At 43.1% G+C, this 24,782-nt stretch overlaps 1 long non-coding RNA gene across 3 annotated transcripts in view; it reads left to right on the top strand.

Moving 5' to 3' along the window:
• The window catches only part of LOC146821615 (uncharacterized), a 179,615-nt gene that overhangs the window by 5,769 nt on the left and 149,064 nt on the right, over positions 1–24,782 (top strand). For 2 of the 3 annotated variants that reach the window (XR_014962743.1, XR_014962744.1), the window contains exon 3: positions 16,935–16,986. The exons of the other annotated variant lie outside the window; for it this stretch is intronic. This is a non-coding gene — a long non-coding RNA (uncharacterized LOC146821615). The remainder of the gene's footprint in view (positions 1–16,934; positions 16,987–24,782) is intronic. 3 annotated transcript variants of the gene reach the window in all.

Below are 24,782 nucleotides of genomic sequence, written 5' to 3'. Positions count from 1 at the left end.
CTAAGTACGAAAGGCCACCGCCTTTATATGGTTCACTTATGCCATTTTACAGTCCAGGCAAGTAGGCCCTGATTCTGTCATCAAGCTTTTCTTGCTTTCTGTCTCTGAAGCTCCAGTCCGAGCCTGCATCTGTGACCATGAACTTTGTCTCATCCTCTGCGCGGCTCACGATGCCTGACATCAGCTTGCTGCCTGCCAAGAACTGTATTTCACCTTCGAAATTATCTGCTCCGTTCCCTGCCCAATGCATTCCTGTCTAGTAGTTTAAGTAAACATTCTGCCAACTACCGAGCAGAGGCCCGGCTTCTCTGTCTTTATACAAGTAATTCATAGCCCTATTACCATGGAAGACTTCTGCCCTCGCATCTAGTGTAGACACTTAGACGCTTGTACACGCACTAACAGTCAGTATAGTCAGTATAGAATAAGATTCTACTCCAAGAAGGCCTCTCTTTTGGATAACATAGTTCTTTAAACATAGGATGTTAGATATGATTTGGGATTAGGTTGACTTGACCCTCCAGACATCTGTCGCCACATGTAGAGCTAAATGTCAAGTCCCCTTCACCCCCTAGCTGCACGTCAATCACACGTCATGCTGCTGCGCGCGCATTTCTGCCAAGTATTTCTGCTGACATTGCGAAATTATTTCATGGAACCACCCCATTATGACATCATGCCTGATGACGTTCCTTTGTTACGCCCAATCACGCCCATTTTTGTTTACGCATGAATAATGTTATCTCCCTTATCAATTGTTACGCCTCTCGCATTTGCTCCACTGTAATGCCTATTGTATAAAAGTGAATAATTATCAATAATGTATGTACTTCACTTCCTGAAACTCCGTGGTGATGGAACTTGGAGGCCACGATTTCGAAATCGTCCATTAGAATAAAGCCCATTCTGAACCTCTAATACCACGGATTCTGCCTCTTATTTACTGAGCTATTTTTATTATGTTCTGTATCAAATTAAGTCCCGGTAATTAAATTATTTACCACATAAATGGCGCCCGAACAGGGAAACTTTCTCATCTCACGCGCCGGCGGTGCGTTGCAGGCCCGGTCTCCTGCCACAGCTGGACGGACAACAACGCGTACCAGCAGTATTTCCTGTATCTCCCTCCGGTCAAGCGGGGGCGACTGAGGCTGCGATCAACACCCAGACGAGGCGGTGAGAAGTGCGAAGTATCCTGACCAGAGCCTAGCTGAGAGAGCAAGATCCGAGGTATACAGAGGCCCACCAGGTTTCCGATGTCCCGACGTGTCCGAAGTTTTCGAGTCGAGTCCAGTCCAGTCCGGTCCAGTTCAGTTCAGTTCCGTTCCGAGGCCTTCCGTTCCGAGCTACCCGGTGAGTACCATTACTGGGGAGGCGTTCTGGCGTGCACATAAGTTGTGCCGGTCCAGACGGGTTTGGGTACACAAATCCGGTCCGCACTGTTTTAGCAGTGTATCTGTACTGTTTAGCAGTATATCTAGTATATCAAGTATATAAATTCAGAATAATTCAGTTAAATGCCGAGTATTATGTTTAGTGATTACATTTTCTTAGATCATCGTCATCATCATCGTTGCTCATTTAAATGTTAAATGTTAAATGTATTGATATGTCCTGCATATTGTGGTATGAATGACTGTTCATTATCGTGGTTTATTGTATTAAGTTTGTTCAAGATCAAGTATCAGACCAGTTCTCAATATGCCGCTCTTTTCGAAACTAAGACAGATCACAACTAGAAAAGGGGTACTCGAAGAAGCTGTTCCCATTCCTCCTAGGGACACTCCAGGGTACTTCATGTATCATAAACACGGCCTAGACGCTATATTATTTCTTGATCTATGGGTAGACTACACTAAGGAATTACCAGAAAGCCAGAGGTGGCCCGCAGCGGGGACCTGGGATGCAGATTGCATCGTGAAAGTAGAGGAAGAATTATGGAAAAAGAAAACCAGACAGTCACAGAAAGACGCCATTGAATTATGGCGTAAAGAATCGTATAGACGCACAGAAAAAGCACGTAGACAGGAAGAGAAGAGTAAAGAGAATTCAAATAAAGTTCGAGAAAATCTATTAATTGAAGAAGGTACACGAGTAAAATCAGAACAAGTAGACCGACAAAGAAATGCCCTTATGAAGGGTATGTATCCCCTTCTGGCCGAGGGATTACCTAAGGCTATTCCGGGGATACCAAAAGACTTGCCACCCCCATTATTTCCAATAAAAGTACATCCTAAGGGGCATCCTAGAGCCGCAGAAGATGTTTTCCTTTCCTCATATTTAGATGACGCAGCTCCCGAGTATGCTAACCCCGCCCCACATAGACCGTCGGCCGGGGAGGTTCAACGCCAAGATCCTGTATCTGTATCCTTACAGCATCAAATCCTGACACAAGTTCCGGCAAGCACGTCCGTTTCCACATCTGTTCCTACAGCTACTTCTATAGCTGTGTCGTCCACACCTATAGTTGCTGTATCGCGTTCTACGAATCCTTTCACGCCCGATACTCCAGACGGGGCTACTGGGGGTGCTACCAATATTTTTTCTACGCCACCCAGAGTAAATAAACTTACCTTTCAAGAGTCAGCACATCCACGTACCCCCAAACTCATAAATGCCCGCACGCTTAAGGAACTTCTAGTAGATTGTAGATATGACCCTGTGCCCGGCAAAGAGGACGAAATGATCATGGCATCATTACGTATCAGACGAGCCGCGGTGTATTTAGGGAAGTTACCAGGAATGACTGTGCATCTAGATAATATATATCATTATGTCCAAACAGGGCGAGATTCTGAAAGTATTAACAGAGCTATGGAATACCAGAAAGTGGAGATACAGGGGGAACTGTTACGTTTCCTCATAAATTGTGTGATCAGAAATCAAGACCGACCGGGGGTAGATCCGGAAATAATGCAAACTCTTACCAGATGGAGCCAGAATATATCAGAAGGGAGACATGATAGGCAAAAATGTATAATAGCCATGTGCAGAAAGATCCGTAAAGAAATAGAACGCCTACACGAAGAGAGATTAGCGGTAGACCAGTTTGAACAAAACGAGGAGGAGGAAGGATCAGGACTGTCCACAGGACAGTCCGAAACCATAGCCTATGTAGGTAGAGGAAGATCTTGTAATAATACTAGATACTTTACTGACCCAATACGTCCGATATGTCCAGATAATAACAGGGATTTCCAAGCACCTATAATAAATATGAGGTCCCCCGAGCATTCGTTCCAAGCCGCTGACAAATTACTGCGAGAACAAAGGGGTTATCATTTTCTTGATTCTATGGATGAACAAGAATTAGCCAGGTCAGCCGTTCATTGGATTGACAGTCCCGGAAAGTATGATGATGATACAGTAGCACACACATTTTTGAACCTCACCCCAGATGAACAGCGTTTAGCTGGGATTTATATGATTCAACAACTCCTTATACTATATAAAGGCCAACATTCAGATCCTGGTCCCTTACCTGATATATTGACTGAATTACTCACGAATAGATGGAAAGGTTCAGGTACTAAGTTAATTAAGGAAATACTAGAATCTAGAAAACAGTACATTCTTTTTGTATGTCCAGAACATGTTTCATTGCCCATCAAGGAAAGACCGATGTATTACATGGACAGACAGAATCCCTTACGAGAAGTACACCCAATAAAGGGCGAGGACAATCAGTTTAAACGTGTATATGTATATACGCCCATATCTAAAATAGAATTGTTAGAAATGAAGAAAGTGGTACCCAGTCATGACAAAGACCCAGCGGGTTTCCACCGAGAAATTAAAGATATGTTACTCATGGGAGAGTATACCTATCCCGACATTATGACAATATTAAAGGTATTAATGCCTGCTGGCATTTATGAAAAACTCAAGGAAAAAGAGTGGGAGGTAGGAGACCAAAAGATAGATTGGACAGCATTAGAAAATGAAGAAAAGGCCCGAGGTCCAGGTTCGGGACTTGGGGACAAAACTAAAGCACTGCCAGGTTTACTAGTACAGGTACTGCCACGTTTATTAACCACGAAAAAGGAAGACTGGGGTGCAATCTCAGCCTGTAAACAAAAGCAAGATGAAGACACTAGTGATTTCTATGCCCGATTCGAAAAATGTTTTGGTATAAATAGTGGTATAAAAGCAAGTAGCGAGTCATACCCACATCTGTTTGTGACAAAATTAGTTGAAAATTCCTTGCCCCAAGTGAAGAATAGAGTATTAAAATTCGAGAGTACCTGGCAAGGTAATACCCCATCACAAATGTTACAAATGTTACAGTACCATTACAATAGAATTAGAGAGGAACAAGAACATGAACAAAGACGCATGAAAGACACGAAAATGAAAATGCTAGTCTCCCAGACAGTTCCAGCTGAAGGTCATAAAAAGGGTACGACACATTCCGGTGATTCAGCAGGACCTGTAAAAGGGACATGCAACTACTGTAAACAGCCAGGACATTACATACACGACTGCCCAGTCCTGAAGCGTAATATCGCCACAGGTATTACAAAAGAAAGACCACGGCCACCTAGACAGGATCAGAATGAACAAGGAGCACCGCAGCATGCACAGGCCATGCCAGCTCCACAACAGTCTATACAGTTTGTGCCAGCCGCACCAGCGTTGCCTGCTGCTGCCACACAAACCACGACACGACAGCTGTACCAGACCGCACAGTATGACTATCCTGATTATCAACGATATGCATGAACCAGCCTAGAGAGGGAAGTTGACTTACCCCTTATCGAGGTCCCTGTAGACCAAGAAGGACCTTATGTACATAGTGAATTAGTAGGCCAAGATAGAAAATTTTTACTTGATAAAGGGGCAAGTCGAACAACTATAAAACGTAGTGAAGTTCCAGGGGCACCCCTCTCAGGCTCACAGAATATTTCCCTTGGTTTTTCAGGAAAACCTATTGTTAATGAAGTATCACAGCCTCTTCCTCTTACGATAGGACCCTTGACCAGAACTACAGATTTATTGCTTACTAAATCATGTCCAGAAAACTTGTTCGGTATAAAAACACTGAAAGCTTTAGGAGCCATAATATGTTGTTCTCCGGAAGGAGTAAGATTGTTTTTACGTGATTTCAAAGGTCACTATGTGTCTCGAGATATGGATTCCCGACTGCAGACTTTACCGATACATTTATGGGCACAAGGCCCTACAGATGTTGGTTGCATGAACATTACACCATATCGAGTCACACTAAAGGCAGGAGTGGTACTACCACGAATGCGACAATACAAGTTACCCCCAGATGCTGTAATGGCTTTACTACAAATCATTGACGAGCTTATTGGCCAGGGAGTGGTTGTGGAGACCGACTCCAATGTATGTAATTCACCAATAATTCCGATTCTTAAACGAACTGATCCAAAGGCTCCCCCAGTATATCGATTGGTTATTGATCTGCGCGAATTAAATAAATGTATTGTACCACAATACCCCGTAGTTCCAGACATCTCTTCATTACTGACAGCTATTGATTCCGAAGCAACATTCTTTACTGTAATTGATCTCAAGAATGCCTTTTTCAGCGTCCCAATAGATCCGGAAAGCCAATACTTGTTCGGATTTAGTTTAAATGGACGTAGCTTTAAATTCACACGCGCACCTCAAGGATTTACAGAAAGCCCCAGCATCTATAGCCAAGCACTGAAACGAGAACTTGACAGTATCCACATGCCAGTCAACACTGCTCTGCTTCAATATGTCGATGATCTGCTGATCACCGCCCGAAGCGAACCTGAATGTGAAAAAGCATCACTGACGGTTTTACAATTTCTAGCCAAAAAGGGGCACAAGGTGTCCCCTTCTAAGCTGCAATTCTGTGTCCAGCGAGTTATTTACCTTGGTCACTCGCTGTCCAAGGAGGGAAGGCAGCTTACACCAGATCGTATCCAGTTAATAGCTAACATGCCAATACCCAAGACACAAAAGGAGGTGCGGGCTTTCATAGGCCTCACTTCATATTGTAGGCAGTGGATCCCTCAGTATGCGTTTCTAGCAAAACCACTCATTCAATTAACAACACAGGAGGCAGCCACATCGACTGTCCTCCCTTGGACTCAGGAACACACACTAGCTTTTGAAAGCTTAAAGAAAGCTCTATGTCAAGCACCTGTTCTAGCAACACCATGTTACATACGAATTAACATTGTTTCAGCCACATATAGAAATCAGACGTTGTAACACATTGAATCCTGCCACACTTTTACCTGTAAATGGAACAGACCCACTAGCTCATGATTGTATTGATGTTATTACAATAACGACGAAACCCAGACAAGACTTGACAGATGTCCCATTGTCAGATCCAGACCTAACGTTGTATGTAGATGGTTCATGTATGAGAACAGGTACAGGAGAGTTAGTGGCCGCTTACGCAGTCACAACAGACACTGAAATTATTGAAACCAAGTGCATAAATACCTTGTCCGCTCAAGCAGCAGAGCTCGTCGCTCTGACACAAGCCTGTATTCAAGCCACAAATAAAAGAGTCAACATATACACTGATTCACGTTATGCATTCGGAGTTGTACATGACTTCGGCGTGCTGTGGCGAGAGAGAGGTTATTTAACTTCTCACGGTGCCCACATTCAGCACGGACCCCTCATTCATGCCTTATTAGATGCAATACACTTACCCATTGCAATATCGATTATGAAATGCAAAGCTCATACGAAAATCACTGATATCATTTCTCAAGGCAATGATCTAGCTGACAGAACAGCTAAACAGACTGCTCAAACTCAAACATCCGATATGACAAAGGCAATAGTCCAGACACCAACACATTGCATGATGGTTAAGGATCCCACTCTTGATGTAATTGACATACAGACACATGCTACTCCAGACGAAATAAGGAAATGGACTGAATTAGGAGGGATCCAAACGGATCAAGGATGGATGACGAAGGAAAAATCTGTGTGGTTCCTTCCTGATTCAATGGTCCAAGTCATTATTAACACTGTCCATAGTCCAGCGCATCTAGGAGAGAAAGCTATGCTAGACAGCATTCAACATATTTGGTTCAACAAGCATTTACGAGCAGCAGCGAAACAAAAAGTTCGTACCTGTATGATCTGTTGTCAGTTTAACCCAGGAAAAAGCATCCCCGTAGAGCAGGGTGGATTTCAGCCTCCTGATCACCCTTTTGAAATCCTCCAGATGGATTACATCCAGATGGAACGATGTCGAGGATTCAAATATGTTCTCGTAGTTGTTTGTGCTCTTTCCCGTTGGACAGAGGCATACCCGGTTTCAGATTACACTGCCCCGACCACTGCCAAGCAGCTAGTTCGAGAATTCTTCCCACGGTACGGTTTACCACGTGCTGTCTACTCAGATAACGGCCAGCCGTTCTCATCCGAACTAATGAAACACGTTTCACTTCTGCTAGGATATCAGTGGAAGTTTCATTGTGTCCGACACCCCGAGGCAGCAGGTCTCGTGGAACGACATAATCAAACTTTGAAAATCAGATTGTCCAAAATATGCAGGGAGAAAGGTGTCGACTGGGTAGTAGCATTACCAGTTGCACTCTTTTACATGAGAATGGTAGCACACTCTCGAACAGGGCTATCCCCGTATGAGGTGATCTTTGGCAGACCACCAAATATGTGGGGGACGCCTATACCACGTAAAATAACTGATATTGACTGTAATATGCTGACAGATTATTTGGCTTCCTTGATGTCTGCACTACAATCTTGTCGTTCACAGGTAGATGCAGCTTTTCCTGACAACACTGAGGTGAAACCCCATGACGTAATTCCGGGGGATCTCGTTTTAGTGAGGAACTTTGATCGAAAGACTCAGCTGGATCCTAGGTGGAGGTCGCCGCAATTGGTCTTGCTCACCACAAGGACAGCCGTGAAGATCGAAGGCAGAAAAGGCTGGGTACATTCAAGTCATATCAAGAAATTTTATGGACTACCATCAGATGTGAAAACCACACCTCGCGTGTCTTCACCCATTGACTCAAAACTTCCTTTGGGTGACTCAAGCAGTCACGAACATTATAAACTAAAACTCAGGTCTAATCAGTCGGGCAGTTTGATTGTTTAAGTCCTCTCCAAGGTGAAGCGGTTGAATTTGTCCCTGACATGTATCCCTTAGATCTGAATAGAGAAAAAACCCGAAAAATGTTGAAACGACATGCATACTGTAAATCACTGCGTAGTCATTGCACAGTGGCGTTATTGATCTTGTTTTTCTTAAGTCTTTTAATAATTATTGCAAGTATATTGTTGCACATATATTATCCTATTTCTAGACATGTTTATAATGTTACTGCTGAACATTCTTTTAGTGAATTACCTCCGCATGAATTGTCTTACAGATTTGCGCTGCGCAATAACACTTTTATTAGTATGTTACATCATTCCCATCAGGTTAGCAATGCTACAAATTGTTGGATATGTGGCCGACTCCCTCCCTATCAGAACTATAAAGGAATTCTACCTCTTTTTCCATACCCGTTCACACACAACGGCTCCTGTGGAGCATGGTTTAGCTTAATTAATTCCTTAGATTCAAATTCTGCAGTTTATCAAGACAACTGGGTATGGGGAAATCTGAACTTAGTTTTACTTAAAGTCTGCCACCCCAACAAGGAGGGACTTCCCAAAAGAACAGGAACTGATCTAGAAAATGAAGTATATGGATTAGGTAATTTTACGCTTAATCTCCTGATCTTGAATGTCGAATCCGAAGCTAATCCAAGTTTGCCCGCCATGTCAGTATTTCCAGTAAAAGGTGAATTATGTGTGAGAAAGAATGGTTCCATACATATGGGCCATAGTAGATGCACCACTGTAATAGAATTCAGTGATCAAGGCAAGTCGACATTTAGAGCTTCCCGCCATTCCTATTTTATATGTGGTCAGACGGCATATGTACGTTTGCCTCTAGACTGGGATGGTACCTGCTACATTGGATTCCTTTTGCCACCTGTTTTTCTAGCTCCTCCTGATTATCACAGAAATACTCATTTAGTACACAATAGAGAAAGGAGAGATCTCCCAATAGTCGATTACACTGAAACAGCATGGGAAAAATACACAGATTTCAATAAAGGTCTCTTTCCCTATATAGGTACCGTTACTAATAGTAAGCTGATACGTAGATTAACTCGAACCCTTGAAGCAGTAGTGAACGAAACTATTTCCGCCTTAGGCAATTTAACAGAAGAGCAGTCTGCTATGCGGATTGTTGTGCTTCAAAATCGTCTTGTCCTTGACGTCATCCTGGCCGATAGGGGCGGAGCTTGTAGGGTCATCGGATCAAGCTGCTGCGTATTCATACTAGAAAATTCGCCATCTGTATATAAAGCCATAACCCGCCTTCATAAGACTGTAAGCCAGATACACCAGAATCCAGGCACCTGGACTTGGTCCGGTTGGTTTTGGAGCATGTTATCAGCCTGGGGATGGAGAGTTCTATCCTTCCTAGGTATTGGCCTTCTCATACTATTCAGTTGCTGTCTATGCCTGCAATGTGGACCAGCGATTTGTGGTCTGTATGCCACATCGTGTATTCCACATCAAAATTTTCATTCAAGATCCCGGAAGAAGAAAGAAGAACAAATGATGCTATATGAACAGATCAATGGATTAATGAAGATTGATATCTCTTGACGGGCAAGTAGGGGACAAGGAGGGAATGTGGAAATATGGATTTTTCCGGTCAGTTATGTCCCCTATCTTGGACCCCAACGGTTCTATGTACATGTTACAAGTACATGTATGTTCCCTCCAGTTCCAGTTATGAAGACGCAAATACATGTGCGTCCACCGTTAACATGTCCTCTGTTGATCCGCCATGAATGGGCCGGATATTCCATTCCTAAGTACGAAAGGCCACCGCCTTTATATGGTTCACTTATGCCATTTTACAGTCCAGGCAAGTAGGCCCTGATTCTGTCATCAAGCTTTTCTTGCTTTCTGTCTCTGAAGCTCCAGTCCGAGCCTGCATCTGTGACCATGAACTTTGTCTCATCCTCTGCGCGGCTCACGATGCCTGACATCAGCTTGCTGCCTGCCAAGAACTGTATTTCACCTTCGAAATTATCTGCTCCGTTCCCTGCCCAATGCATTCCTGTCTAGTAGTTTAAGTAAACATTCTGCCAACTACCGAGCAGAGGCCCGGCTTCTCTGTCTTTATACAAGTAATTCATAGCCCTATTACCATGGAAGACTTCTGCCCTCGCATCTAGTGTAGACACTTAGACGCTTGTACACGCACTAACAGTCAGTATAGTCAGTATAGAATAAGATTCTACTCCAAGAAGGCCTCTCTTTTGGATAACATAGTTCTTTAAACATAGGATGTTAGATATGATTTGGGATTAGGTTGACTTGACCCTCCAGACATCTGTCGCCACATGTAGAGCTAAATGTCAAGTCCCCTTCACCCCCTAGCTGCACGTCAATCACACGTCATGCTGCTGCGCGCGCATTTCTGCCAAGTATTTCTGCTGACATTGCGAAATTATTTCATGGAACCACCCCATTATGACATCATGCCTGATGACGTTCCTTTGTTACGCCCAATCACGCCCATTTTTGTTTACGCATGAATAATGTTATCTCCCTTATCAATTGTTACGCCTCTCGCATTTGCTCCACTGTAATGCCTATTGTATAAAAGTGAATAATTATCAATAATGTATGTACTTCACTTCCTGAACCTCCGTGGTGATGGAACTTGGAGGCCACGATTTCGAAATCGTCCATTAGAATAAAGCCCATTCTGAACCTCTAATACCACGGATTCTGCCTCTTATTTACTGAGCTATTTTTATTATGTTCTGTATCAAATTAAGTCCCGGTAATTAAATTATTTACCACACCTCCACTGTGTCGAAGAGGGTAATGACTTTACGTATATGTTGCGTTGTATCCCTCCCTGGAATGAAACCGTGCTGGGTAGGACTAACCAGATCTCCTATAACTCTACAAAGTCTTAGAGCCATTGCCTTCGAGCAGTTTTTTGCGTCTGAGTTCACAAGGATTATAGGTCTGTAAGACCCTGGTTCTAAAGGCGTTTTACCCTTTTTCAATATTATCACTATATCTGCTCCTGCCCAAGAATTCGGTATGGAGACTCCACCTTGTGCCTGCAATATCGTATCCGCCAAGTCCAGACGGACAGTCTCATGGAAGACCTTATAGAACTCAATAGTGATCAGGTCAGGGCCTGCCGCGTTACCCGGAGGGAGGCTGTATAATGCTGTAGTAATCTCTTCAGGGGTCAGAGGTACTTCGAGTGCCACCCTATCCTCCTCCGAGAGCAAAGGAGCTGATATATCCCTGAGATACTCCTGAATAACTGTAAGGTCCCTTGGCTCGTCCTCATTATATAATTCAGCATAAAACTGTCTAAAAACCTCACAGATCTCACCAGAATCTGTTACTGTAGCTCCTCTACCGTCTGAGATCTCTCTGACTTCACCTGAGGCTGCCTTCTGCCTTGTGCGTATCACCAGAGTGTACCCCACCCGCTCATTTAGTTCGTAACATTGCTCTTTCTTGATTAAGAAGTTAGCAGCCGCCTTACTGGCAATATCTCAACTGCTTCTGCTTTTGTAGATACGACTTTGAGGAAAACTTGATCAGGAGAATTCCTATGGAGAATTGCTATATTCAATTCCTCGTCTGCATCAGCCACGGCTTTAACGAGTTTCTTTGATCTTAATTCTTCCTGTTTTTGCTTATATAGGCTAAAGCTCAACGTCTCCCCACGAACACCCACCTTAAAACATCCCAAGAAACCACAGAAGAGGTACTTCCTCTATTAATCTCCCAAAAAGTTGCAATCCAGTCATTCATATGTTTAATATAACTTTCATCCTTAAGCAATCCTCTTTCAAAAGTCCATATACATTCCCTCCTGACTACTTTTGTGAGTTTTAATGTTAGTACCAACAGATCGTGGTCTGAGATAATCCGAGGCAATTTCTCAATCTGGGTTCTTGACAACAGGGAATTAGAGATAAAAAAATAATCCAATCTAACACAGACCTTGTGCGGGGCTGAATAATAAGTACTGCCAGTGTCTATAGGTTTTAAACGTGCCCACACATCAGTTAGAGAATTATGCAGAGCAAGGTTCACTATTGCACGACATGTCTTTTTTTTAGCGACCAAGATAGCCATGCCCAGATTCAGTGCCCAGCCCACCTATCCCATTAATATTAAAATCCCCACACAGGATGACCGGCTCAGGCCATAAGGGTAGTTCTAAATCCAGAAACTCAAAGATATTCGGGTCATCCTCAGTAGATCCATACACCGACCCTATAGTCAAAGTTTCACCATCTATTATGCATTCAAGGAGGACCCATCTACCCCATTGATCTTCCATCTTTCTTTTGACTATAACCTCGTGTTTTTGAGCTAATATAGCAACCCCTCTGGTCTTGGCCCCCTGTTTTGTATGGGCAAGCAAGGTAAACCCCAGTTGTTCCAGTAGATAGCCCCTTATCCCCTCTGCATGTGTCTCCTGTAGACAAACAAGGTCCGATCGCATTAATCTCAGAGCAGCCGTAACTCGTTGCATTTTAAGGTGATTGTTGAGCCCACAGATATTAATCGAGGAAATCCGCACACTCATTAGAATACATCAAATACCTGTCCCAACTTATTAACCGCCGAATCAGAAAACACTTTCCACTTAGCCCATTCTATGCTACTTCTTTCCCCATATTTACTACCCCTCGTGCGTACAACCCACCATCTCGGATGTAGTGCTGTGCTATGCTGTGTGTGCCCCCCTCCTCCCCCAAACCCCCCTGACCAAGAGACCCTCCCCCCGAACCCCACCCACCCCCCTTACAGGCAAATAGGTCACTCATGACCTATGTGTGACCGCATAGCTCGCAGCCAATCGCAGCCTCCCCCCTTTCTGTTATTCTGGCCGATTATATCTCTAAATTATACCATGTCTTCAGATACCAATAAAAAAAGAAAGAATGAACCCCAAGAACCCATGAAAAAAACAACAACAAACAAGCCCCCTAATATTGCCTACCCCTGGACCCCCCTACCTCATCCCCCCTTCTGCTCCTTCAGTTCGGCCATATACTGTTGGGCCTTGACCTCGGAGAAAAACATTCTGACTTGCCCTTTGGTGATCACCTTGAGCCTTGCAGGATACAATAAATAAGCCTCAGACCCAGGATCCTGAAAGGGAGCAATCGGCTGCCTTAACCTCCACCTTCTTTCAACAGTAACGTGGCAGAAGTCAGGTCGGGCAAAGAATGAAATACCGTTAAATGTGCGCCTGGATTCGGGCTTTGCCTTATCCATGACTTCTTGTCTGAGCAGATAATTACCCACATAGACCAGGATTGCCCTAGGCCTTTCAACTTGAGACGCCCCATAGCCTTTCTTTTGAATCAGAGGAAACCGGTGAGCTCTCTGTACCTCATTCTCCCAATTCCAAGAGGCCATCTCGGGGAAGGCACCCTTCAACAGATTGACAACAAACAACCTGGCATCCTGCCCTTCAGCCCCTTCAGCCACCCCCAACAGCCTTATGTTATTCCGCCGCTGGCGGTTGTCAAAATCCTCAAGCTTCCACTGAACGTCCTCAACCACCTTCTCTTGTGCCTGTTTAAAAAACTGCCATCTGCTAACATCATCCTCCAGTCTTCCTGTTCTTTCCTCTACGTGGGTGACCCTATCTGCCATGTCTTCATACAGTTTGTTCATTCTTCTCAGGAACTTTGTATCTTCTTAGCTTCCTGCTTGGCCCTCCGACTCTCTGTCCTGGCTTCTCCCTACATTTGCTTTAGAGTAGTGTAAAGGAGATCCAGTGAGGGGGTGTGAGGAGGACTATTTGGAGTGTTCTGCCCCGCCTGATTATTAACATTACTACCATCATCATGATACAGCTGTGATGTAGCTGAATAGTCCCAGACGTGCTTCCTGGCGGTCCCGGTGTTAGAGGGGCTATCAGGCAATTTCGCCTTTAATTTAATCCTCTTTTTCTGCTGGGTACCCCTATGGGGTGCCAGTGCCTTCTGTACGGATGAACTCTCAACAGAGTCAGAGTCGCAAGATAAACTCCCTTCACTTGAAAGAAGAGAGTCCGAGTCGTCATTAAGAGAGAAAAAGCAGTCTCCATCCGGTGAGCCAGTAGCCCCCCTGTCCTGTGCTAGCCCTTGAAACTGCCCTGTGTTTGTAAGATCAGTGGGCCCTGAAGGATTTATTAAGGGTCTCAGCTCCTGACTACTCACAGCCTCCTCCGGCAGGTCCTGCTCGCCTCCAACTGTAGTTCCAGCAACCTCTGCCCCTTCGCCCCCAGTTCTAGTTGCGACCCCTATAACAGAATCCCCTGCCTCGATGGAGTGAACTTCGTGATCCGAGCCAGTTTGTTCCGCACTCGGCTTCCCTTGATTCGCATCTGCCCCAGGCAGTGCCTGCAACGTTGAATCCGCGCATTGCCTGGATACCAGATTTTCAGCGCCCTCGAGGCCCGCTTCACCAGCTCCAGCTTCCGTGCTCTCCACTTGCCTTGCGGCGAAGGACTCGACCAAGGTGGGCTGACGAAATGAGCTTTCCTTAGTTTTGTTCACATCCCTCGCAGGTTTTACCGCAGGAGCAGCTTTCCGACCCACATTGGCGAAGTCCTTACTACCGACGGACACAGTGCTGCCGCCATTGCCCTGCTGATCATTCGGTTTTCTGGTAAGTGTCCTGCGCACCATCCCTGTACTACGCTGCCCTGAGATCAGGGCCAGCGTATCCTTCATCGGTTCTTTGTTGGCTCCTGGATCTTTCTGATCTTTAAGCTGCTTCGGTCCCCTCGGCGCCATCCTGTGCCCGGTGCTCCGTCGCTGTAACAGCCACGCTATTCGTTCAAGGCTGTGCTGGACTAGAACCACCAGAGAAGACACAGGGTGCGGTAACCACTGCCATCGATCAAAATCCTGTCGCCAGAGAGCCGGGGGAAAATTCTTCAGAGTAGGGAACAACAACAACATTCTTTTAAATCGCCATCAGGAGTCAGAAAGGAGGGAGAGAGATCTGCGACTACACGCTACGGCCGGTCAGCGGCCATCTTGCCCACCAAAAACAGCCTTAAGAAGTAACTAATTTGGTGAATTTAATCATGTTAAAGGTATATTTTTGAATTATATAATTGTTTTAACTTTAATGTAATTTATTTAATATGTTATGTGTGTTTGTGATATTGTTTAATTTTTTTTAGATATAAATTGTTATTAAAGTTATTTTTAAGGTGTCAAGCTTTTTTTTGGTGATAATTGGCGATAATTGTGGTCAATATATTTGGTATTGATATTTGTGTCATTTTGTATGTTTATTTAATGTTTTCGATATTAGTTATAGCAATACTTTTGTCATCGATGTTTGTTTATTTTTTTAAACTAGTATATCGATATTTATGTTATCGATATTTGTGTGTAGATAACTTTGTAGGTCGATATTATGAGTGTCGATGTTATGTCAGTGATCCGCTAGAAGTGGTTTCCATAATAACATTATTTTCTGCTAATTGTTGAATATTGTTGTCTATGATTAGTGTATTTTTATTCTTTTAATTCTCTTCTCTAGTAAACAAGACTCGCTTTCTTCTGACTTACTGATGTCATTCATTGACCTTAACACAAGGCAACACAAGCTCTTAAGTCAGATTTACTATGCCACGCAGAACTACCTTGTGTGGCTCATAATAAATCTGGAGTAAAGCAAGGCAGCGCAAGTCACTGCTTTGTGCTATTTTGCAGCGGGGAGGCACTCCATTGGTGGAGCATGGGTTTTCCTAAGCATCCACCCATGGTTATTGGTACATTTCTAGGTTTACTAAGATTAGTAAACCTGAGAATGCGTCAAAGTGCTATGTCTTCCCAGGTGAGGCGTAACGAGGGCAAATATGTTTATTTCTCCTCGTTATTTCCTTTGTCTACAGCACGCGCAACTCTTTGGGGATTGATTTTGTGCAGGAAGGAGTCCTGCACAAAAACAATCCTGGCTCTAATGCAAGCACCCTTTCACCATGGTGCAAGGGTGCCTGTGTTGGCACTTGGCAGCCACAAGTTCGCCAATGCAGAGAGAGAGAAGGAAATGTGCCATATGTTAGTCATCATGGCACATTCTTGCTCTCTCCATTTGATTAATTGCAGCAAGCTATCTTGCTGAATTGCATCATACCAAATAAGGATAAATATGGCCCAGTGTCTATAGCTTCAAAGAATGGCAGGAAAACTGTAAGGGCTATTTGCAAAGCCAAGTTCAAGTGAGTTTCCAATTCAAGAGATGCCTCTTTTTGCCTCCTTATTTCGCACTCTATGGACCATACATTGATATCAGCACCATTCATAAAGGCAAACTGTAGGATATCAACTACAACCAAATACATACATTCAAATATTTATTGATACAGAATTCCAGTCCTCGAGTCTAACCTTTTAGGTGGGGTCTTTTTAACAGCAACAAGCAATAAAAAATGTTTTTCACTCTGATTGGTGGATGCAGATTTCATGGTTCTTGAGAAACCACATCATAACCCTTAAGATGTTTTTCTATGCAGAGATCAAAAGTCAGTCAAGTGAAAGGAGTCCCTGATGTCATGAAATTAAAAAGGTGCTATGTTCATTTTGTTAGTTATTTCATTTATTGATCTATGTCAAAATGTTTCCATCTGATGATGTTGTGGTACCCAACAGTGTATAAATGTGCAAAATACTTGATTGAGTATTATTACAGCTAGAGCAGAGCAAATCACCAGCTCAGAGCTTGCCCATATGTGGTCTTTAATGGCATGGCATCTATAGATTATTTTATTTATATGAAACACAAAAGTTCTCTGAAACGTAACACCAAAACGTATTCATAAACCAAGATGTCTCATTACATCTTGTCACTACTTTTCTCCTTTTTAGTGTGACACAGCTGAAGTTGCATACTGCTTTTCTTTTTCACTTACTTGCACAGGTAGGAATTATTTTATTTTGATTTCTGTACACTGCTCTCCTACCAATAATAATAGTTAACATCCACTGCTGTCTAGCCGTCTTTCTATGCTATCACCTAATACTTTTTATGCCATCTCTGCTTTTGTAGAAAGATAGACAGACACTTGTTTGATATATTTAAGGTAGTGTTATATAGTCATGTCTCTGTTCTGTTACCTTATGCCTCTTACACTTTTTTTTAAGTCCGAGTCACACAAAAACAGACAATGCCACTAGCTGGATCATACCCTGATTGAATGCTCAAATCAAAAATTATTTTTTTCCCTTCATTCTTATAGGAATTCTTGGTTCTTATTGACTAGCTGGAATAAAGTTTGAAATTGACTATGCTTAAATCTTTATTTGCTCTTATCTTATATTTTTTTCTAATACACATGGCCAAATAAATAGCAGGAACAAGTTTGAATTGGCCATTATCATAATTTCCTAAGGGAATAAATGATAGCCTTTTGGTTATCTCAAAGCTGCATTACCAGTGTGAGAAAAACCCCTCTTTGCACGGTCACCCCAATCTATTGCTGAATTTTATTGCTAGGTTTTAGTCTCTGCACACTGGGGCACTGCTGCCCCATGAACAGTGTATGTGCTCTGACCCACAAAACATGTAGATATTGTCTAATCACCTACTGGCTTATTTAACATTTCTATATGTATGGTGTGGAAATACTCCCAATCAATGAAGAAGAAGAGTTAGCTGTCACCTGTGAACTTCAGCACTTATTGTGCCACCCACTAGTGTGACAAAGTAAGCATGACTTCAGGCCTACGTTCGTAGCCGGACTGCTGAAGCCTAAAACCAGCAGTGTAACCTGTTAAAATAACCTGTTTTAACAATTAAAAAACTCCTTTTTAAATATTAGTAATTCATCCCTGTGTAAGCTTGGTGGCCAACAAGGTGTGGTATTTAAAAGTGGGACAGGTAGGAATTTAAGACCTGATTTCGATTTCAACAGTCTTTTCACCATACCGCCATGGCGGTGGTCTCCCACCCACCGTATCACTATGTCACTGACAGCGGGGAATATTTTTTCGTATTTGTCGGTACAGATGTGTATATTTTGACTACACAAGTGTTAAATGTGCACATATGTATGACACGTGAAAAAATACCTACCACGAGTACTTTTCCATTGCTGGAGTCCGGACCATATGTGCACAGTCTAGTCAATGGGTAAATAGTGCAAAATGGATTTACCTGGTATTCAATGCCAGTAGAGTTATTTTCTTTGGGGTCAAGATTAGGCCTGGGCGAAAATTTCGTTCCGTTCGCGGAAATTGCGATAAATTGACATTTTCGCGTTCCGCGGAGAGCGCGAAAATGTCAAATCCGGTTTCCGCAGCTTGGCGATAATTTGTTTCTTGCTCGCGCTATAAAATAATACATTCTCGCGCGCGCGCGATCGCCTTACCTGAATCCCTGCGTTCGCCGACAAGTTTTCTTGATCCGGTCGCGTTCTCCATGAGATGTTGTATTGTTTTTAGCCATTTGCGCTGTCTCGCGACAGTTCGCGCCCGCAGTGACGTCATGCGTCGCGCGATCACGTCTTTCTTCTTGCGATCATGCACCGCGAGAAAACTCAAAACAAGATGGCGGCGCCCGCAAGCAACCACATGGGTAAGTTGGCGACCTGCAACCATGCAGAAAATCTCGCGAACATGCCGGAAACAAACTTCCGCATCTTCGCGATATTTCCGCTTGTTTGCGATAATTTTAAACATTTTCACGATAATTTGCGAAAGTTAATTTCGCAAATTCCACCCACCCCTAGTCAAGATGCTGCTCTGAAGGGGAGCCCTGGAGTAAGGGATCCATGTGGGAGACTAAAGGGAAGAAACGGAAATGGATGAATATGCACCCCAATTCCTTCGATTCAGCTGACTTGAAGCAGACGATCTTTTGCCATGGTCGGCTCAACAGAAAGCCAACTCGTAATTCCAACAGCTGTGAATTTGTCTGTACCGCCTTCGGACAGCTGCTTTCCCCTTACCACCATCGTGGTGGCTTGCGAATGGCTGATGGCGTCAGTGGAACTTCGGCGGTCTTTCTTGCATTAGACCACCAGCATCAAAGATGTTAAAAATATAACTATATTTAAATTGCATAAAGTAACTGAATAACAATTTAAAATATTTAGAATGACTTTTTTAACATACACAAAATAAATTATTTACAAATATGTTTACAATAATATCATTACAACCCTATTTTGGGGCTCATTACAATTTCGGGCAGAAAGCCTCCTCCCGACAGTCGGAATCTTTATGACCGATCAGAGCCTTCCCGAACGACCTGGCCGGTTTACATTCCGATCGCCCGATTACGATGTTCGCAGTTGGAACGTAAAAACGTCTGGTCATTCCAACTCGGTTCTGACTGACTTGTGTAGTATTCCTCTCAAATGGAACAGCATCGTACACTCCTATGGACAGCGTTTCTGCCGTCTAGATTACAGTGTCGATTTCCAACAGCCTTTCCACATCGGCCTGTCTGACAAGGAGTCTGGGATCCTGCTTCCCTAATTAGGATGCAACCGCCTTCACGGCGGTCAAAGTCCATATTTCCACAATAGGAAAATTGCACTTTTTAAACATCCATGCACTGTGTGGCAGGCATCATGTGGTGCCTGCCATATGGTGCATGGAAGTTTGGGGGGCAAATTCAATGTATACCGTAACATCTAAAAATTGTATTGAAGTGGTCCTGCTATTTCAAGTGAATTGTAAGACTACTTCATTATCATTCATGATCTCAAAATATCTCATAAATTCATAGTTAGCTGAACATTTCACTCGTACTAAACCATTGAAATTCCCCCATTATAGTTAGTTCAGCTAACAATAACTCGCGCCCCCGCAATGCACTGCTGATGACGTCACATATTACATCACTCCTGACATGGTCAGTGACATCACTGATTTTGTACGAGTGAAATGTTCAGCTAACTATAACCTTCTCTAAAACCTATGATTTTTTCAGTGAATTTCTATGGTTTTTTAAATGCTAATTCCTAACTATAACATCTCTGAAACCTATGGTTTTTTCAGTGAATTTCAAAGGTTTTTAACTGCTAATTTCTAACTATAATGTGCCTGAAACCTATGTTTTTTTCAGTGAATTTCAAAGGTTTTTTAAATGCTAGTTTGTAACTATGCCTACAGAGGTAGGACATGTGAAGAAAGAAGAAAAAACTCGCAACGAAATAAGCAAAAGAAATGCAGAAAGAGGCAACAGAAGTCCAGAAAGACTAAGAAAATTGCAGGAAGAAGCAAGACGTGCAGAAAGAACCAACAGAAGAGCAGAAAGACGCCTTGTTTCAAAATCATCCTGTGCCCACAACGTTTTCAGACAGGTACTGGTGGTAACTGACTAACCTGGCCTAGAGCCAGTGCAATGCTAAAAGACACTTGGAATACAGAGAAAACACCTACAAACACTAGGGAACACTATGAGTTGGGGTACCCCTGTGATTAGCATGACCTCCTCTGTAAGACCCTAGTACATAATAGGGCAGGGGGATTAAAACTACCTCTCAAAACGTGCCACGGGGCGCGTTTTGCACACTGGTGAAGGGAGGGGGGCGCCTGAGGTGACGTGTGTAAACACGCCCTGTGGGCGTTTTTAATTTGGGGGATAAAGTCCCTTTGGTCCAACTAGCCCACCAGGTATCTCCAGTAAGCGCCACAGGGCTGTTTGGCAGAGAGGTGTAAAAAGGGACACGGCCTAGACCACCTCTTTGCAGCGCAGTGTCGCTTACTGGAAGCACCTGGTTGTCTAGTTGGCCCCCAGGGGCCCTCAGGATTGAAGGGGAATTATTTCCCAAACTTAAAACACGCCACAGGGCATGTTTGCACACGTCACCACAGGCCCCGTCCCCTCCCTTCACCACTGTGTAAACATGCCCTGTGGCCGTTTTAAGTTGGGGGATTAAGTCCCCTTGAATCCTGAGGATCCCTAGGGTCCAACTAGCCCACTAGGTACCTCCAGTAAGCACCACAGGGCTGCGTGGCAGAGAGGTGTAAAAAGGGGCATGGCCTCTGAACACCTCTCTGCAAGGCAGCTCCCTGGAGCATACTGGAGGTACCTGGTGGGCTAGCTGGCCCTCTGGGACAATCAGTATTGAAGGGGAATTAATTCCCCAACTTACAACTCACCAGGGGGCGCGTTTGCACAATGGTGAAGGAAGGGGGTGCGGCCTGAGGTGACGTGTGCAAACGCACCCTGTGGCGCGGTTGGAGTTGGGGAATCAATTCCTCTTCAATCCTGAGGGTACCTGGGGCCAACTAGCCCACCAGGTACCTCCAGTATGCGCCACGGAGCTGTGTTGCAGAGAGGTGTTCAGAGGCCATGCCCCTTTTTATATACCTGTGTGTGTGTGTGTGTGTGTATATATATAAATATTCACACAAAAAAAACATAGGTTTCAGGGGCGTTATAGTTAGCTGGACATTTCCCTCGTACAAAACTCTAGAAATTCCCCTGTTATAGTTAGTTTATCTAACTATAACTCACGCCCCCGCAATGCACTGCTGATGACGTCACATATTACATTACTCATGACATGGTCAGTGACATCACTGATGACATCACTGATGACATCTCAAATGACATCACTGATGACGTCATCCAGTGACTGTGTGTTCCTGTAAAGTTTAAATATGTTTTATATATTTATAGTGAAAGGCCTATGGAAGAATGAGTGGATGTATAAGTGTGTGAATGGGTGATTTTCTAGGTGCCTAACTGACTCTATAAGTGAGTCATTAAATGTATCTTACTGCAGACTAGTGACTAAACTGTGTGAATGTCTGTATGTGTCTGTGTGTTGGTGTATATGTGGCTGCATGGTTTTGTGAATAGCTATATGAGTGTCTATATGGGTTATTGATTGGTTGTCTGAGTATCTGTATGGGTGCCTGATTGTTTGTGTGGGTAGGGTGTGTGTGACTCTGTGCATAGATGTGTGAGTGGGTGATTCAGTGGGTGCATGGTTTTAAGAGTGTATCTGTGATGGACTGTATGGTTGGGTGACTGTATGTAAGGGTGTGTTAGTGATTGAATGTATATCTCAGTTGTACATGTGTCAGTAACTACATATGTGAAACGCAGTGTATATGTGTGTAAGAGTATATAACTATCTATATGTGAGAGTGTGTGATTTTGGGAGTGGATGTATGGATGAGTGTGTGCTTGTATCAGTAATTGTATAAGAGCGTCAGAATTTGTTAGTATTTTTATGAGTAAGTGAACTTGAGTGTGTTTAACTGTATAGGTGAGTAAATTGGACTGTGATTAATTATTTGCATGACTGACTAGATGTGTCAGTACCTCAATGGATGATTGGCGGTGTGTGAGTGTCTATATAGGTGTATAAATGCATATGATAGTCCTGTACAGAGTGACTGTAAGTATGAGTGACTGTACAGGTGAGTGAGTGGAGATGTATGTAGACCTAAGAGTCAATGAGTGGGTGTGTAGTTATTGGTATTGGAGTATCTATGGTTTTCAAAATGGCCGTCTGAAATTTTGAGTCGGTGTATCAAAGGTTATATTAGGGTGTGAGAAGATGCACTAATTTATCACATGGATGATGTCATCAGTGATGTCATTTGAGATGTCATCAGTGATGTCATCAGTGATGTCACTGACCATGTCATGAGTGATGTAATATGTGATGCCATCAGCAGTGCATTGCAGGGGCGCGAGTTGTAGTTAGCTGAACTAACTAAAACAGGGGAATTTCTAGGGTTTTGTACACAGGAAATATCCAGCTAACTATAACGCCCCTGAAACCTATGTTTTTTTTTTGTGAATTTCAAAGGTTTTTTAAATGCCAATTCCTAACTATAACGCCCCTGAAACCTTTGGTTTTTCTGTGAATTTCAAAGGTTTTTTAAATGCTGATTCCCATCTATAACTTATCTCTAAAATATCATGTTTAATGATTTTCATTGGATTTCTATATTTTTCAAATTCAGTGTGTCAATTTCATTAATTATGTTTTTTTTTAAATTCTTTTTTAACACCATTTTTTAAATTTATTTTTTTAAATAATTCTTTTAAAAACTTAAATATTATTTGTTTTTATTGGGTTTTTCAAACATTTTTTTATATTTTTAAAAATATTTCTTCAACTATATGTTCAAAACTTTATTTTATATATATTTTTTCCATGTTTTTGGATCCGCGCACCCTATGCGCACTGTTCTCGATCCCTACGCGTTAGCATCCGCGCATGGTATGCATTGGGTACGTGTTTAGTGCGTGATCGCAATGCGACTGGTACCCGACTCCCAGCCTATACACGACACGTTCGATGTACGTAACGCGACGTTTGCACGCTTCCACGATGCGTCATCTGCGTCTATGACGCAGTAGGTGCGCGGATCCAGCGAAATATTTAACATTTAAAAAAACATATATGTATTTCATGTGAATATTAATTGAAGACAAACTCTAAACTAGTCTTAAAACTAATATATTTTTACATGTAAACCTATATTTTCTTTAAATTCAATTTCGCGGATGCGCGCTGGGTGAGTGCGTATGCGCAGGGTGCGTGGATTCCATGTGACCTGCAAAAAAAGAGATTTGATTGGTTCATTACACTTCCTGTTCTAACTATTGAAAGATCCCACCCAATTCAATCATTCTTCTTTCACCTTCTTTGGAGGAGCATCTCTTTGCAGAGAAGAAGATTTTTTTAGACTAAGTTTACACTTAGCTCTAACTTTTTTCAACTAAAAATAGCTTCAGGGCAGCAGGCATCACCTGCATCTCCTCATTCATCTGAGGATGAATTTTTGGAGGAGGCACCACCCACACCACGTTTTTCATCTGTGGTGTGGAAATTTTATACTTTTCCCGAGGGGCAAAGAAAGACCAATGCCACCTTGGTCACGTGCAAGATTTGCAAAAGAGTGCTGTCGCGAGGGAATCCTAACAAGAAATACTCGTGCGGCACGGCAAATATGATGAAGCACCTAAGGACCCTTCATCCGAACAATCTTGCATGAGAAGAGTGCAAATGGATGAGAAACACTCCTGCTCCTGCGCCTTCCACCTCATCGCAGCCGAGCACTTCAAGAGTGCATCCATCAGCCCAAAACTTGGACATCCGTCCTCAATTTGAATTTTTAAAAGTGCTCTGCACTAGGTGCAATGCGACTTTGTGCTACGGTGAGCAGTCGATCGATCTGATCTGCCGCCGGCAAGAAAGTCACATTTGCTAGTTTAAAAAAATAAATAAATTATTGTTCCCTGAAGTTCATTGTGTGGTTCCTCCTGTTTTTGTTTTTTGGGGGTTTTTTCCTCCAAAAAATCCAAAAAAATCACAAAATTGTTGGAAACAACCCCCCCCCCCGCTACATTTCTTTGTTAGTGTGTGAAAGTTTAGATGAATGTATGTGTAGTATGTAATTTACTGAGTGAATGCATTAGTAGCGTATGGTGAATGTATAAGTGCGGAACTATGAGGAAGTGCTGCAGCATCACACAGTAACCTCTTTAACTGCAGTGTGCTGTAGTACTTTCAAAGCACAGGGATGCAACATATTTACATTAATATGTTGCAAATCTATGCTTCTCTCTGCACGGCTACTTAAACTGCAGCCATGTGGTGACACAGGCACCCTTGCACCATAGTGCAAGGATATCTGTGTCATGTGCTGTTTGTTTTTGTGCAGGAAGATACACCTTCCTGCACAAAAACAATCGGTAAAGGCATTTTTCTCCTTCAATGTATGCTGAGCATTGTA

The sequence above is a fragment of the Triturus cristatus genome, chromosome 6, assembly GCF_964204655.1.
Source record: "Triturus cristatus chromosome 6, aTriCri1.1, whole genome shotgun sequence".
Lineage (NCBI taxonomy): Eukaryota > Metazoa > Chordata > Amphibia > Caudata > Salamandridae > Triturus > Triturus cristatus.
The sequence above is the reverse complement of the archived record's forward strand: the minus strand, read 5'-3'. Positions and strand labels throughout refer to the sequence as shown.